Genomic DNA, 14,918 nt, shown 5'->3' on the forward strand with positions numbered 1-14,918 from the left:
GTTTGCTAGTACGTGGTAGTGGCAAACACTTTGTGTGAAGAGAATTATTTTTACATGGAAAAGAACAAATAGTTCATTAGTTGTACTCAGTGTGTTTTTGGCTTTTCCTCCTTTCCCCCTCCTCCTCCTTATTTTGCTTTTCTTCTGCTTTTTCTTTTCCTAAAGAGAATGAAATGAGATCAAATTGTTTCAGGCACTGGGCTGCAATGTCTTCTTCATCAGGACAGCCATTTTCTTCACCAACGTCAAAGAGTTGCTTTATTTAAGTTATTTTGCAAGTGTAATAAGGGTGAAGAGGTCCTGCTGTTCCCTAATATTAATGTCACATACTTCTTTATTATCTTAAAATAACAGTACAGGGGCAGAAGATGGCGATTACATGCTGTCCTCACAAGTCCAAGTTCTGCCCTGCCTAATCTATCTTTTGTCTGTGTTAATGATTTTTCCAGGGTTAAAATGGGGTAAGAATGGATTGAGGAAAGCAGATGTTCAAAGTTTTTTTTGTAGTTAACCCAAGAGAACCCACATGGTTATAAAAATTTCACATTTCTAAATCAGGAAATCTGGGTAATTAAATTCCTTCAAATATACAAGTAAGATTGTTTTTCCTTCTATTTACCTCACAATATCAACATTATAGAAATAAACATTTCTGATTGCCAACGTAGGCTTGTTACTGTGGCGTCAATGGAGATACGGCTGCGTGGGGATTCAATTTCACTCTTTAAAGGGATGCCTAATATACTTCAATTGGTGTCTCCATGAAGGAGCTGGTTCTTTATTCTGGGTGAGCTGGGCTTCTTGTGTTGCCACGGCGTCACTTAGGTTCCTAATGCCGAGACCAGTAATCTGATGTGGCCCCATTTGTCCCCAGACATATCAGAAAACAGAAAATTGATTCACATCGAAGGCGAGTGGGAGACTCAAAAGCTCTGTTATCACTAGTTCCCTGCCTATCCGTCTCTTCCTAGAGTGGGTGTTCTGAAAATGTGATCTGCATCTCACTTTAATAAATAACCCCCTTTAAAAAAGTTCAAACAGAATCACCGAGGAAAGGCAGCAAGATTTTAGATGCAAATGTGATTTCAAAGTCTCTCTCTTTCTCTCTGATAAAGCTTGGGTCTCGGGGCTCTTCTTGAAAAATCATGTCCTCTCAGGGCATAGTTCTTCTACAAAAGGCTTTGTGTTTTGCACAAGACCCCTTCAATTCCTGCTATCATCCTTTTTAGAAATAAGCTCACAAGACTATAAACAAAAAAGAATAAGCTGTTCTGACACTATCTACCACACACAGTTCATTCTCAACACTTTGCTTTCCATTACTGCTGAAGGAAGGAAAATGACAGCATCAGTTCTGCATCTGTAAATTCAGTAGTTCGGCACCAGCCTGTGCTTCTGTGATATTCTGGTAATCTCCCTTTACTGTCAAGGCTGCAGCAGTATTTATTTTTTCTTAATTGGAACCCTACTGATACCCCGTGGGGTTCCCCACCTTGGCAAGGCAATATATCCATATAGACCTAGAGCATAGCCACTGTGGACTATGGCAATATTATAATCAGAAATATCAACATTGGGATCGAAATTAAACCAACACCTAGGCTAATGGAGTTTCTAGGCTGCCTTTTGATATTATTAGGAGCTCGCCATTTGTCTCAGTGTTTATCTTTGGAGTTTAATCGTTGTCAGCAGAAGCTCAGGTTGAATAAGCTTTATCCCAGTGTTTCCTCTTCTGTCTTAATTCTTCATTTCATTGCTTCAAGAAGTAAGGGAATGACTGATAAAATTGCAAATCGTTGTTCAGAATGGACGAGTTAACAAATACGAGAGGTTTTGTTGCACTGTTTAGAAACTTTAGCATTTGCTCATATCTTCTCCTCCTTTCTAGGTGAATAAATATAATAAGATCGACTTCCTAACAATGCCTGGAAAGTCTTAACATTTATTAAAATTAAGTTAATTAAGTTTATCTTAACTTTTGGTGCCAAGACGAGATTTGTTACTTTAGACATTGGAGGGCTTCACTGTCTTTATTTGTGGTCGCAGCATATGCATTTGCTTTTTCCTGGTGCTATTTTTATATTTGTCATAGGAGTTCATGAAGACTTAATCATTAGCCCTCTAATTTTCCCGAAAAAAAAAAAATGTAGATTTATTGAACTGGCTGCAGGAAAAGAAGATCAATCTGACATTGTAGGTTAATAGTAGGGAACAAAACGTGTTCATAATTAGAAGAGAAAAGGACTTTCCTTGTTCATTCCAGTTTATAATAAAAAGCCCCTTGCCAAAGTGTCTTAGAAAATAATGCATTCAGACTGAGTCGAATTACCGCCTAGCAGATTCTATTTATCTGTAGCTTAAAAAGCAGCTGCGTTTTTGTAAAAAGCAATGAATGTGGCAGTCCTACTTAAAGGTAGAAGAAAAAGAACACCCCTTGTTTTGTAATAAGGGGATTTTCAATTTAAAAGAGAGAGCGAGTCTGTTGTGTGAAGTACGGTTATTACATTCACTGTATTCTATCTCACCCACCAGGAGGCTAATAATGAAGGGGCCGAGGAAGGAGGCCAGTGCTACGAGGGTTATCTCACAGCCTCAGATGCCGGATAAGTCGAAGGAGGCAGAATCGCTTTTGGATGACATTCAGAAAGGCCGGAGTGATTATTTGGAAGAGAAAAGCCTGCCTATTCTTTCCAAGGTAAACAGTTCATTGCATCTGTCACCTGCATGTTTCAGTATAACATAAATTTATATAAAGATATCTACAAAGTTTGCCTTTTTAAAAAAAAAATCATTTTAGGTGCGTGAATAGTCCCCCGACTCTACCCATCCTATGGTGAATGATTAGAGACCTGCCTTAGACAAAGGATACACCCGGAGCCCCACCACACCTAAAGCCACGCTTTGAAGGATCTGCCAAGCTCACTTTTAATCATGAGAAAGAAATTACCCACATGGAGTCAGCAGAAAATGAGAAAGTAGAGCTCGTGCTGCGAATAATTCCAGCAAGTGCCAAGGGGCTAGTTGAGGAATGGCTTCATGAGGTGAATATCTTTAGCTTGTACTTAGGGTTTGGTTAGCGTATAATCATTTTCTCTTTTAGGAGTGTGATGACTATCATAAGTGCATTTCCTAACTAAAGAGTGCTCAGAGCATTTGTCAGGCTGTTGACAGATTTAATATCAATCTCGTCCTTGTTGTTATTTATGATGACTAATTTTACATTTGCAAATATGCAAAAATCAATTTAAGTGGAAAGGCCCTCGGATCCGATGACTGTTAAGAGCTGCATGTATTTGTGTGTATCCCCGTGAGTGCACCATCCGGTAATTTATGTCTCTGTGTATGTATGTGCCCCTTGTTCTTGTCTCCTCTCTGTTGTGAACCTAGTTGGGGAGGATTGGCCAGTCGGTGGGATCTCAGATGTTGTCTGAGGCTTTCATTTGATTTTTGGATCAGGAAAAAAAGAATGTGTCACATCATGATTAATGGTTAATCTGAATTTTGAAAGGAGGAGGGGGAGGGGATACGAGCCCCAGTGGCAAGACTAAACTTTTCCCATTAGGAAGAGCACGATTCAAATTAAACATCACTTTCAGTGTGAAATTAGTTTGAAGGCCTCTTTCTTTTATTTGTCTTCCTTCCTTCCTTCCTTCCTTCCTTCCTTCCTTCCTTCCTTCCTTGCTTCCTTCCTTCCTCCCTCCCTCCCTCCCTCCCTCCCTCCCTCCCACCTTTCCTTCCTTCTTCTTTCTTCCTTTTTAAAATGTTTTTGTGCGCCTGGCTTAACTCCTGGATTGCTGCTTTTTTCAGAGAAGATCCCTTCCATCCCAGCTCTGTGCCTGAGTTGTTCCCAGGAACCTACAGTTCCTCTTCCTTTGTTTTTTGTTTTTTGTTTTTAATAATTCAGGTCCAAGAAAAGATATTTTTCTTTTTCAAAAGCTTCATTACTCACAAGACAAGATTCTCCCTAAAACATGTTATTTCTTTGTGTAAACTAATGCCTACTATAAGTAAGTAAATTAATAAAAATAAAGTTAAAAGCAAACAAACAAACAAATAAATAAATAAGTTATCCTTCTTTTAAAGATAATTTTGCCAGGGAGGTGGGAGAGGGAAAGATTCCTTGAGTGCCCTCTGTTTTGTGCCAGTTTCTGCTGGCTGCATGAAGGGCAGCAACAAAAACCCCCAAGTACTCTTGAGTCTCTAGTTTCCCACATAACTGAGTCACAGGATCGCCATGCCAACCTGCAGCAATTTTGGCTTCCGACAAGCGTGTGACTGGACACTTTGAACCTCCCCTTCAGTGCTGGTCAAAAGACTGCGGGCCCAAACTTGTAGAAAGGACCTGCTGTCCAAGAAAACTTGAAAGTGCTTTCCCATTTGTACACAGTCTTTTTGCCAGTTAATAAGCATCATCAGGATTTGATATGCACTTGATTCTCTTTCTGGAGTTTTGTGGCTTGTGGGGAAAGGGAATGTTTTGAAAAGCTAAGAAACAGGGCTATTCTTCCAACGTATTTTCGAAAAGAAAATATAAGGGCTCTTTTATTTCTTCCATAAAGGAAGGAGAGATGTGGTAGGGGAGGAGAGCCAGCTGGGGGTGGAGGTAGAGGTGGAGAGGGAGAGGTGGAAGGTGGAAGCAGGTGAGCAGCTGTGTTTATTTTATATACATATCATTTAACCCTCACCTAAAAACAAATTGGAGAGGTTTGGGAGTGCATTAATCTGGACCCAATTAGCATGTCTTTCTCCTTCAAGAGTGCAACCTGAGATTAATGAATATAAACTAGAGTTTCAGATACAGTGCTTAAATCATTTGCATGTTTCATGCATGATAATTGAATTTATGTATGCACTTCCTCTCATTTAACTATTTCCAGTTCTTCCCCCTGTGATTCACATAAGCCAGGATTTCATTACAGTAACCTTTAGCTGGAAATAGCTTGCCTGGACCTTTCTCCTAATGAGAGACTCAAGTTTTGTTTCTTTTATTTGAATTTGAATAAGACTATATATACATTTTAAAAAGCAGAGGACAGGACTGATAGTCTGGGGCACTGTTTTAGGAGTTGGGAAATCTGTACGCCAACTTTCTTTTTGAAAGATCAGAAAAGCCATGGGAATTTAAGGCATTGGGTTTTCAGTGATGCCGGAGGCTGAGTTTCAGAGTGGCCACTTTTGAGTGTATCGAAAATACGCAATGTAACTTTAATGTAGCAGAAAGAATGTTCTTGGGCTCTGGACTTGGGTTCTTTAGATTACTGAAGGATTTTAGTGCACAGGATTGTTTCTGGCATAGTTAGATCTTTGCTTGTGTAGGTGGGTTGGGGAATAGCGTTAATCTCTGTGAAGGCCTGTAGATGAGCAGTTATCTCTTGTGGTACCTTTGTATGCAGTAGGTTTCTCTCTCTCCCTTTTTTTCTTTCTTTTTTGTTACTTAGGTACAAAAGGTACTAAGCACAGTGCAAGCAAGTGCTAAGGTCCCCCTACCCCACCTGTTTCAAATGAAAAGTCTAAAAACTGACAGTGGGCATATTAGAAATCTTCCTGGGGAAGAAGTTAAGAGTAAGCAAGAAGCTGGAAACAATTCCCCTGGTTTCAGTTTGTATCAGTGATTTGTCTGTCTCTTGTCTTTCCTTATGTGTTTCCAAGTTCAATGTCAAATGAGAGCTTTTCTCCAGGAATTCTCCCCAGTGTCCCTTGTTTTTTGGTGAATTCAATGGCTGAGTGTTGCTGAGTGTCTCCTGGTGTTGTTTCCTGGTCCATGTAGCTAAGAATGTCGTTGAAGGATAAAATCTTGCTAATTTGTGATGTCACAATTTAAGTGTGCTTCCTGTCACTTATGTGCAGTTTAAAATGTTCCTTAATGTAGCATGAAATGATTGGTTAGTTTTGAAATGGTTGTGAAGTCATGTGAAGAAAATAAGTTTTGCACCCGACCAAGATAAATTCACTCTAGTGCTTTATGGCTTTTTATTCCTATGTGATAGTAATAAAGTCTCATGTAGGGATGGAAGCCATGAAATACATTGTGAAAAATCATCAACTAAGAAGGGACCACCAGTATAGAAAACATTAGTGTGTGGAGCTGTGAACGTGATGGAGAAATGATGTAGCTCTGCTACATGCTTGGTGTTATTTTGAGTTTCTTTCTTTATCTTTAGATTTTGACAGTTAAGGAATCTTGGTTGCAAGAGTTGATTCATCTTTGTAATCATTGATTTGCATGCACATTCAGGTTTGCACATTTCTGTTTATCATACATTTTTCTCTGCTTTTCTATTAATTACTATGCTCTGGGGGAATTATTAACAGCCCACCAGTCTGGTAGGTAGCCTTCAATCCTCCTATGCCTCATTTCTCTAACTATTAGAGTCTTTCTTCTGAAACAAAGAAGAAATAGACAGATCAGGATTGCTCTTTTGGAATTGGGGTCCAGATTGCTCTACTCCCAAGCTCCAGAAAAGGTATACCTTGGATGGACTAGGTCATTAACTGTTCAAATCCACAAACCCACTACTTTCTACTTTAGGTGGTGGAATAGAAGATAATACTTGGGTGTTAGAAGGAAGAAGGAGGGCTTTAGAATGGACTTGAGTTCTAAACTCTCTGCCACTTAGACTATGTAACCTGGTGTGAGTCATTTAAGCTCTGTGAGCTTCTTCCCTCATCTTTCAAACAGACATGGGTAATACCTACCTTGCAGAGCCGTTGTGACCAGATGATGTAATATGTATGTTCAGTGTCTAAAGTTATTTATCTTGTTCAAAAGAGCTCATGAAATATTAGTTTCTCTCCTTTCCCCTCTCTCTGCTGCTTTCCTTTTCTACCCCTCCAGTCCCCTCCCATCCCTCTCTCTTTCCTTCAGATGTCAGTCTAAAATGTTTGGATCAAAGCAGCACCTTTGAGAGAAAAGACTTCTTCAAGAATGTTGAGTACCTCCATTCCATATGTGGCTTAAACGCCTGGCTTTGATAGTAGTTATTTATTTTTACTTGAACTGTTTCAGTGTTGACTACTGACCTATATTAATTTTTACTGTTTTCTCAATATTTTTTTTTGCTTGAACTGTTTTAATATTGAATCTTGACCTACATTTATTTTAACTAGTTTTCTGTAGTTTTTTTCAATGAGAATTCTAATAAAAATGATTTCTGTTATCTTTTGCCTCTCCATTTCCTCTTCACAATGGGATTTTAGCATGTGCTCTGAAAACGCCTGGGCTACCCCAGTAAGATAAATGATGCTTTTTCATTAGAAACCACCCAGTGAAAGTGCCTGGAGAACTGTATCTCTCCTGAATTTGCATATCAATGTACTTGGGAGAAATTTGTCAGTTTAGTAATAACTTTGATGCTTGCTTAACTTTAAGCATATAGAAATTATATTTTGGATTTCTCACTCAGTTCGGTAGAATACTTGTTGATAAGAAAAAGACTTTGCAAATACACAAGTACAAATTTAAGTATAAATACGGAATAATTATTTTGCTGTTTGCAAAGAACAACATAGTGAAAATCATTAACACCATATTCATGCCAAATCTTTTATAAGCTTTAAACCCCATGCTCACCTCTGTGTCCTCAGTAGCTAGTAAAGTCCCTGAGTCATATATATATATATATATATATAAAATCATTATTCAAATATTTGTGACTAAGTGGAAAAGACAGTAAGAATAAGATGATGGAGAGAGGAAGGAGAAAGGGAAAGAAATAAAGAAGTAATAGGTGACTTCACCATAAGAAATATATCACACAGTAAGGGAAATAGGTAAAACACACATACACACATACATAGTTAAAGGTCTACTACTACTGCAAGAATGTGGGTAAGTTTAAGTCTGCAATAGAGTAAGTATCACTGGGACATTCAAGATAACATGTTATGTGAACGGCATGGACTAAAATTACTCGATGGATCCAGAGTGGGAAAGCTCCCTAGAATCAGGGAAGCTCCATGTCAACCTATGGAACTTCACAGGCAAGGATCTGGAAATAAATTTGTCAAGGAATTCATGAAAAGCAGAAGTGAGTGGTTCTTGGAAAATTTTCCAGTACACAAAATATTCTACCCTGGAGAACATATTTCCTTCTAAATATCTTCGCAAGTACCATTAGAAGCAGATAGTAGATTTTAATGGACACACTTACTCAGATTAATTAATTACTGCTGAGTCTCAGTGGGCTGCAATTAGCCATTACCCATGTGGGCTAGGATGAGTCTGAGCTGCCAGCATGCCTGTGGTTTCAAGGATGGCCGTGCGTTTGCCCAGTTTACATCCTCCTTTACTCTTGAATGTTTGTACTTAAAATCCAATGCTTGCTGGAACTCTAAGCCAACTTGTGCAAAAGCAGTTGTCATCAAAAAGGCACTCAGCATTTCCCAGCAGCTCTGGATTCTAAATCAGTTGCCACACACAGGCCTTTTCAGAGTTATTGGTTGGCAATAAATCTCACAGTTTTCCCTACATAAAGTGCATATAAAGATGTTGGCCAGTGGAGTGGAATGCTACAATAAAAAGTGGTCTCAGCAAGTGAATGAGTGAATCTCTCAATCTTGCCAGTCATCTTGGCAGAGTGTGAGAGACCAGCATCAAAAGAGTGAAAATGTGACTGTGGCACCACAGGCCTTCTACCTTGGTTTAACACCCATGTCTTCATCAGAGGTATCCCTTCATCAGGAGGTGCTCACCAATTTCATCTTAATCCAATGGAGGATATCTGTGGGATTTGGGACTGGGCAGCTTTTGAAACACCAAACTTTCTCCTACATGTTTAGATATCCCAAAATGGCACAATGAAATTGTGAGGCCTCCTAAGAAGTTTAAATAAAGAGGTCAGAATTCTTCTCTCATTCTTTGGAGGACACAAGGCACTCTGAATTAGTGGTTCAAATATGGGAGCCTGATATGTGTAGTCACAAGTTGGACCTCACCAACTAGGTGCACAAATGGATATGGGTTCATGCTGACCTACCCACACTCTCTTGCCTACATTTCTCACCAAAGTCACTGATACCTGCACATCATCATGACAGAGGAAGAAGTCCAACCAGCAGCTCTGGATCAGAGAGGAATCTACATGGGAGAGCAGAGCCCAGAACCTCAATGAGTACCAAATAACAGGTCCAAATACTCACACCCTTTCTAAGGACATTTCTTGGGGTCAGATCTCTAAGAGTAGCTACACTAATGGTCTAAAGATACAGTAGGATGGGGTTTGAGAAAATCCATCATGGTTCTGTTGGATGGCCTCTCTCCTCATGACTTTCCATAAAAGAGACCCCCAGACATGTGGCAATCCAGAGATGCAGGCCCCCAATGCCAGTCTCCTTGCATCTCTTTTCCCCTTAAATCCTTATCAAGAAAAATGCAAAATGAATTAGTCAATTTAAGATAATAATATTAGCCCTCCCATTTCATTCTTTCATTCCATTAACTGTTTTCTCTTCCATGTGCTAAATTGGGGAGTTTTAAAAAATTTTCTAGCCAAGATATAAAAAAATATTCTGGGAGTATGTTTTAGCAGGACAAAGCATATATATGCAACTTTTGGTAACCCCAAATTAGGTTACACAATGAAAGGTCAAAAAATGTTGATGGCTTAATTGCTTACTTAATTAAGTACTTAAATCCTTATAGTGGCCTACATGGCCCCATATGGCCTGCACTTGCCCCATCTTTCTGACCTCATTGACCACTCTTCCCCTAACTCATTCCTCTCCAATTACACTGACTTTGTGATATTCTGAAACTATGCCAGAAGTGATCATATTTCTGCACATTTGAACTTCCTGTCCCCTCTACTTGGAATACTCTTCCTGGGTGACCACATGCTTAACTTTTTCACTCCTCAGATTTCTGCTCAAAAGTCCCCTGATCAGTAAGACCTGCCCTGACTATCCTCCTCCTCCTCCAGGCCCCTACCACCTTACTATCATTTGTTTTTCTCTCAGAACACTTTTTGTCATCTGGTGTATTATCTATTTACCTATTCATCCATTCTACTCACTCGTTCGTTCAGTCACTGTCTCTTCTCACTAGAACATAAGCTCCAGGAGGCCAGAGGATAGATCTGTCTCTTTTATTTACTGATTTATCCCCAGAACCTAGGATTGTGTCTGCACATAGCAGACACCCAAACATTTGTTGAATGAAGTAATTACTTATCTTGCTCCTCCTGCATCAAGGTATAAAATACTCAAACTATATTATAACAACAAAGAATCACTTGTGTTTCCTCACCATATGAATTAGCTATGCTTTAACTCCCATTTTCTTAGACGTCATAGTTTTCCTCTTCTAGTTTCTCCCTCTTATAAATAATGCTGTGATGTGCATCTTTGTCCATCAATTTTTATCTCAATTTTTATTTCTTTAGGATAGATTCCTAGTAGTAGAATTACTGAGTCAGACGTTAATTGGCATTTTGATGGCTCTTCATATACATTGGAAAATTGCTTCTAGGCAGGTTGTACCAATACACACTCATAGCAAAAGGTAAATAGTTCATTTTCAATTCCAGTTAGAAGATTTTTGCTTGATTTTTTTCATCATTGTTATGCTGATTTCTGCAAAGTTAACCGAAATTCCTTGTTATTTGGATTCTTTTGCTTTATTCCTTTTGAGAGTATCTGTCAAATTGTGGCATTTTTATTTACTTTTAAAACTTTAACTAGATTTCTAGAATAAGAGAAATCATCTTAGAAATGGAAGCCAGAAATTATATTTTCCAACTTCCCCAATCCACATATGAACAGACTGAGTTCCAAAATCATACTTCTGGTTATTAGCAATGCTACGAGTGAGGAACAGGACTTTGACTCCCAAGTAAGAACCTCCAGATATTTTAAACTAGAGATCAGCTAGTAGGACCTAGAATACACCATGTTAACCATTAAAACAAATGTCCACCTTGTTCTTTATCTAAAATGAGTATCTAAATGTCCACAAGAGTATCTCTTGATATTGAAAGATTAGATATATTGATGGTATGTGAGATAAAACTTTTAAGTTGTACCACCTATTCCACTTACTGTGTTAACTTTTTCTAGAATTCTTTATTCATCTTATTCTGTCTTGAATGATCTGGCTACACATTTATCTTCTTTCTGAATTTCATAAAATTATAAGACAAGCAAGACTCTTGTAGTATTTGTTTATTTCTTTGGAGAGAAGTCAAATAATTAGATGGTCATCTCAAAGAAGAAGACCTTGTGCTTCTCTGGAGCTAACAGAATGGTGGCATTTGGAGACATTGTGAGAACAACTAATAAAATCCATGTGTACATATAAAGAACTATGTAACTTTGAAGACACGCTGATACTGATACCTATCTTCATGGATAAACACATATAATCTCCTATTCCCCTGTAGAGAAATGTACACTAACAAAGACCTGGGAGTTTTATTTTGCCTTTCCTTTGAAATCCTCAAAATGGTCCTGTATTTTTTTCCACAGGTATATGCCTTCACAAGATTTCTCTTTCAAATAAGTTCTTCTGACCTTACTCATGAATTGAAACAGTGGTTAATAGTGATTAACATCCATGGGAAACAGGAATAATTAACAGAGCTAGGTCTACTAATTTCCAGACAGATCTTGCGGGATGAATCTGTTGATAGCTTTAATGGGACACTGTTCTGATAGAATGCATAGTATAGGAATATATATTCTAACCTGAATGCCTGCTTGAAATGCAAGGGGCCTGAAATTGTAAACTATTAAGGGAGAATACATTATTATTTCCTTATAGGTGTTAATGTCTCTTAAAAAAAGCACCAAGGTAAAATAAACAGTGACTCAAATTGACAGGAGAACTCCAAAGGGAACTATAATGAATGTGTTTAATAGTGGTTCACCAGAGTTGTATGGGATGGAAACATGCATGTGGGTGTATCCATTAGTTTGAGTTGCACACATTTATTTGAAATTCAAGAGCAGAAAGAATTGAGGCTCACCTGAAAGGAACCAGGCTTCATATAAAACATGCATGTGGTTTTGCAAATTTTATTTTCACATTAAACATGATTTTTCATGGTTATGGTCTCTTCTTATCCAGATTATAGAAGTAAATAACTTCAGTAAATACTTTTCTTAGTTTTAATAAATCCAAACCTTAAAAGCCAGATGGACCCCCAACTTCTGTCAGCAATTGCAGCTTCTCTTGTCTAAAAAACAACCTTCTCGAGATATCTGTGGCCACACTACCTCTCATTCCCATTTCCACCCTGTCTTCCCCAAAATGCATAGGAAGTACAGAAACAACAAGCATCTGTTAGGGGTCCATGTCCTTTCTGTACAATACCTTGATGAATTCTTTCAATAACCTCATCAGGAAGGCATTGGTACTCATTTCCTGATTTCAGCCTGTAAACTCAGGGTATGGCTCCTACTAGTTGTACAGTTATGAAGATAATTGTCTCAGCACCAAACCCATTTCTGTGCTTTGAAAATATGATATAATAGGATCCCTTCTTTCTTCTCCTCAGAGGTTTATTCTCAAAGAGTGGGTGCCAGCATCACCTCTCCACACACATTCCCCTTTCCTTATTTCCACTAATAGTTGTGCCTGCCTAGAAAGGGTAAACTTGTGTCCATCAGTCCACCCTGGCTTCTTTCTGTCTGTTGTTGCCTATTTCCAGCCTTTTTCTATGATTTTTGCTAAAGGTTAGAACAACGCTGGGTACGACAAAGCTGGCCCTGCTTCATGAGGGGATAAAAGGGTCAAGGGTCACTGGTCCTTGTGGGAGACTTTCCAGGTTGACCTTCCCCACAGGGGAAGCACTTGACATCAAGAATAAAAGGAAACTAAGGAATAGATATTTCAGGGAGGCTCAGCTATTTTCTTGCAATGCACAGAAACTGTTGGTAACAGAACACAGAGCACACTGGCTGACAACACCTGGTGAACAGGACAGTCAGAAGGACCACTTCTGCCCCTGGCTTGATGTGTGGCCATGAGGCCCAGGTTCCTTGTCTGTAATATTGGGATAGTTCCCATCTTACCCATTTTAAGTTGTTATGAGGCTCAAGAGATACATCAGCAGAAATGCTTTGGTAAACTCTAAAAGCACTATGCAGATATAACATCTAGAGTGTGTTGAGCAAGCAGGTGTGGAGGTGGTCAATTTGGACAACAAGCCAAAATGAAAGTAACAATCAAGACTTGGTTCACTCACTACAAAAGTGCAAGAAAGAGGCAAAAAGAGGTGCTGCCTCTCCAGTGTTCCATTTTTCCCCACTGAACATAACAGGTGAAGTCAGATGGATGCAGTACAGACAGGACAGGTCATCTCACTCCCAAGGAACCCTGAACCAAAGGCTCCTGCCTCTTAATGGGCCCATGGGTGGTGGGAAAGAGTTGAGAGAGGTAGGAGTGAAAAGTACTGAGTCAAAATAGAGAAAAATGCCTCAGCCAAGACCCCCAGTAAGGAGGCCAGTTAACATGAGCATGGCTGCTCCAGAGGCCCAAGTCCCTGACCACAGTTCCCTCCAGGAAACAGCAGTTCACTGACTATGCACCAGGTCTTGGGATGGTAGCTTCCCTACCATGAGGCCTGCTGAAGCTGACTGATTGCCTGTGCTCAGGCCTGGAAAATCACACATAGGATTTTGGCCTGGAGCAGGATACCTTAGAGTCTTATTATTGACAATTGATACCCAAATGGCAAAAATAAACTTTCTCTTGAAATTTAATGTGGAAATACTAAGTTCATTTGCTGATTCATGTGCCAAGCCCTGTACAAGGCTAAAGAAAGGTGTAGTCTCCAATTAGGATTAATGGCATTGTAGGAGAACACAGGCTGAACAGGTGGTGAAAACTGGCATGTGTGTTAAGAAAATGGGTGCCCAGTGCCCAATGGATATAAAAAAGTGGGATCAGAGAATTTTTTTCTAGAGAAGTGGCATTTAATCTGGTTTCAGAGGAAGGGACCACAACTTCCTGACCACTGTAAAAGCAGAGCAACATACCTGATACTCTCCCAGTGTCTGATTTTCACACCTCAAACAAGGAATCAAAGTAGTTCTTTTTACTGTCCCACAGATGTAAAAATAAAATAGAAATGAATTCTTATACTAAAGGGTGATAAATTTTTGTACAAAGCATTTTCCATTCCAATCCTCCTTTTCTAGCTGATCAGGGCTCAGTATCTCCCAGACCATGATGGGGAGATGCATCTCCAGTTCTCCTGCTACATATAAGATGGGAGCCATGGCTCCCCTCCTCTGACAAGATAAAAATATATTTTCCCACATTTACGTAAACAAACCAAAGGTGGTAAAGGTTAAAGACAAGTAACCCCATAAACCCCTCCTTCTACTTTCCAAAATTTCTTCTCCCTTTCTTGTGCAAAACTTCCTCAGATGGTTGTCATTGTATGTGGCCTTGGACAAGTTACTTGACCTCTCTTTGGAAAAACAGTAAAACTGCAGGGAGCATCTTGTAGGGTTATTGTAAGGGTTAAATGAATTATTACTTAAAATAGTGTCTGAAGCCAAGTAAATGTTATACAAGTATAAGCTAATATTATTATGATTAGAATCACCATCTTTATTTTCTTACCTCCCACTTACTCTTGGTTCATCCCAGTTTGCCTTATAACCTATGACTCATATCCATAAATAGCTCTTACTAAGGTCATGAGTAATTTCCACATAGCTCAATCTAATGAACTCTTTCAGGACTCATTTTACTGACTTTTCCATAGTAATCTACCCTGTTGAACAGTTCCTTTTAAAAACTTATTTTCCACTGTCCTCTAGGCCACAACAATTTCCTTTGGTCTCTCTGACTATGGCTCCATTTTTTTTGCAGTGTTCTTCATCTCTGCTCAAACAATTAACGTGGTTACTCAAGGGCTGGGGCTGGGGCTGGACCCTGTCCTCTTCTCTCTCTAGGAACTCTATTCAGGCCC

At 39.1% G+C, this 14,918-nt stretch overlaps 1 long non-coding RNA gene across 13 annotated transcripts in view; it reads left to right on the plus strand.

Annotated features, from left to right (window-relative positions):
* The window catches only part of LOC111765513 (uncharacterized), a 149,006-nt gene that overhangs the window by 89,186 nt on the left and 44,902 nt on the right, over positions 1-14,918 (plus strand). For 11 of the 13 annotated variants that reach the window (XR_011650288.1, XR_009188318.2, XR_009188319.2 and 8 more), the window contains exons 11-12: positions 2,533-2,695; positions 2,798-3,041. This is a non-coding gene — a long non-coding RNA (uncharacterized lncRNA). The remainder of the gene's footprint in view (positions 1-2,532; positions 2,696-2,797; positions 3,042-14,918) is intronic. The other 2 variants (XR_009188314.2, XR_011650291.1) reach the window with 1 other exon arrangement.

The sequence above is a fragment of the Dasypus novemcinctus genome, chromosome 12, assembly GCF_030445035.2.
Source record: "Dasypus novemcinctus isolate mDasNov1 chromosome 12, mDasNov1.1.hap2, whole genome shotgun sequence".
Classification (NCBI taxonomy): domain Eukaryota; kingdom Metazoa; phylum Chordata; class Mammalia; order Cingulata; family Dasypodidae; genus Dasypus; species Dasypus novemcinctus.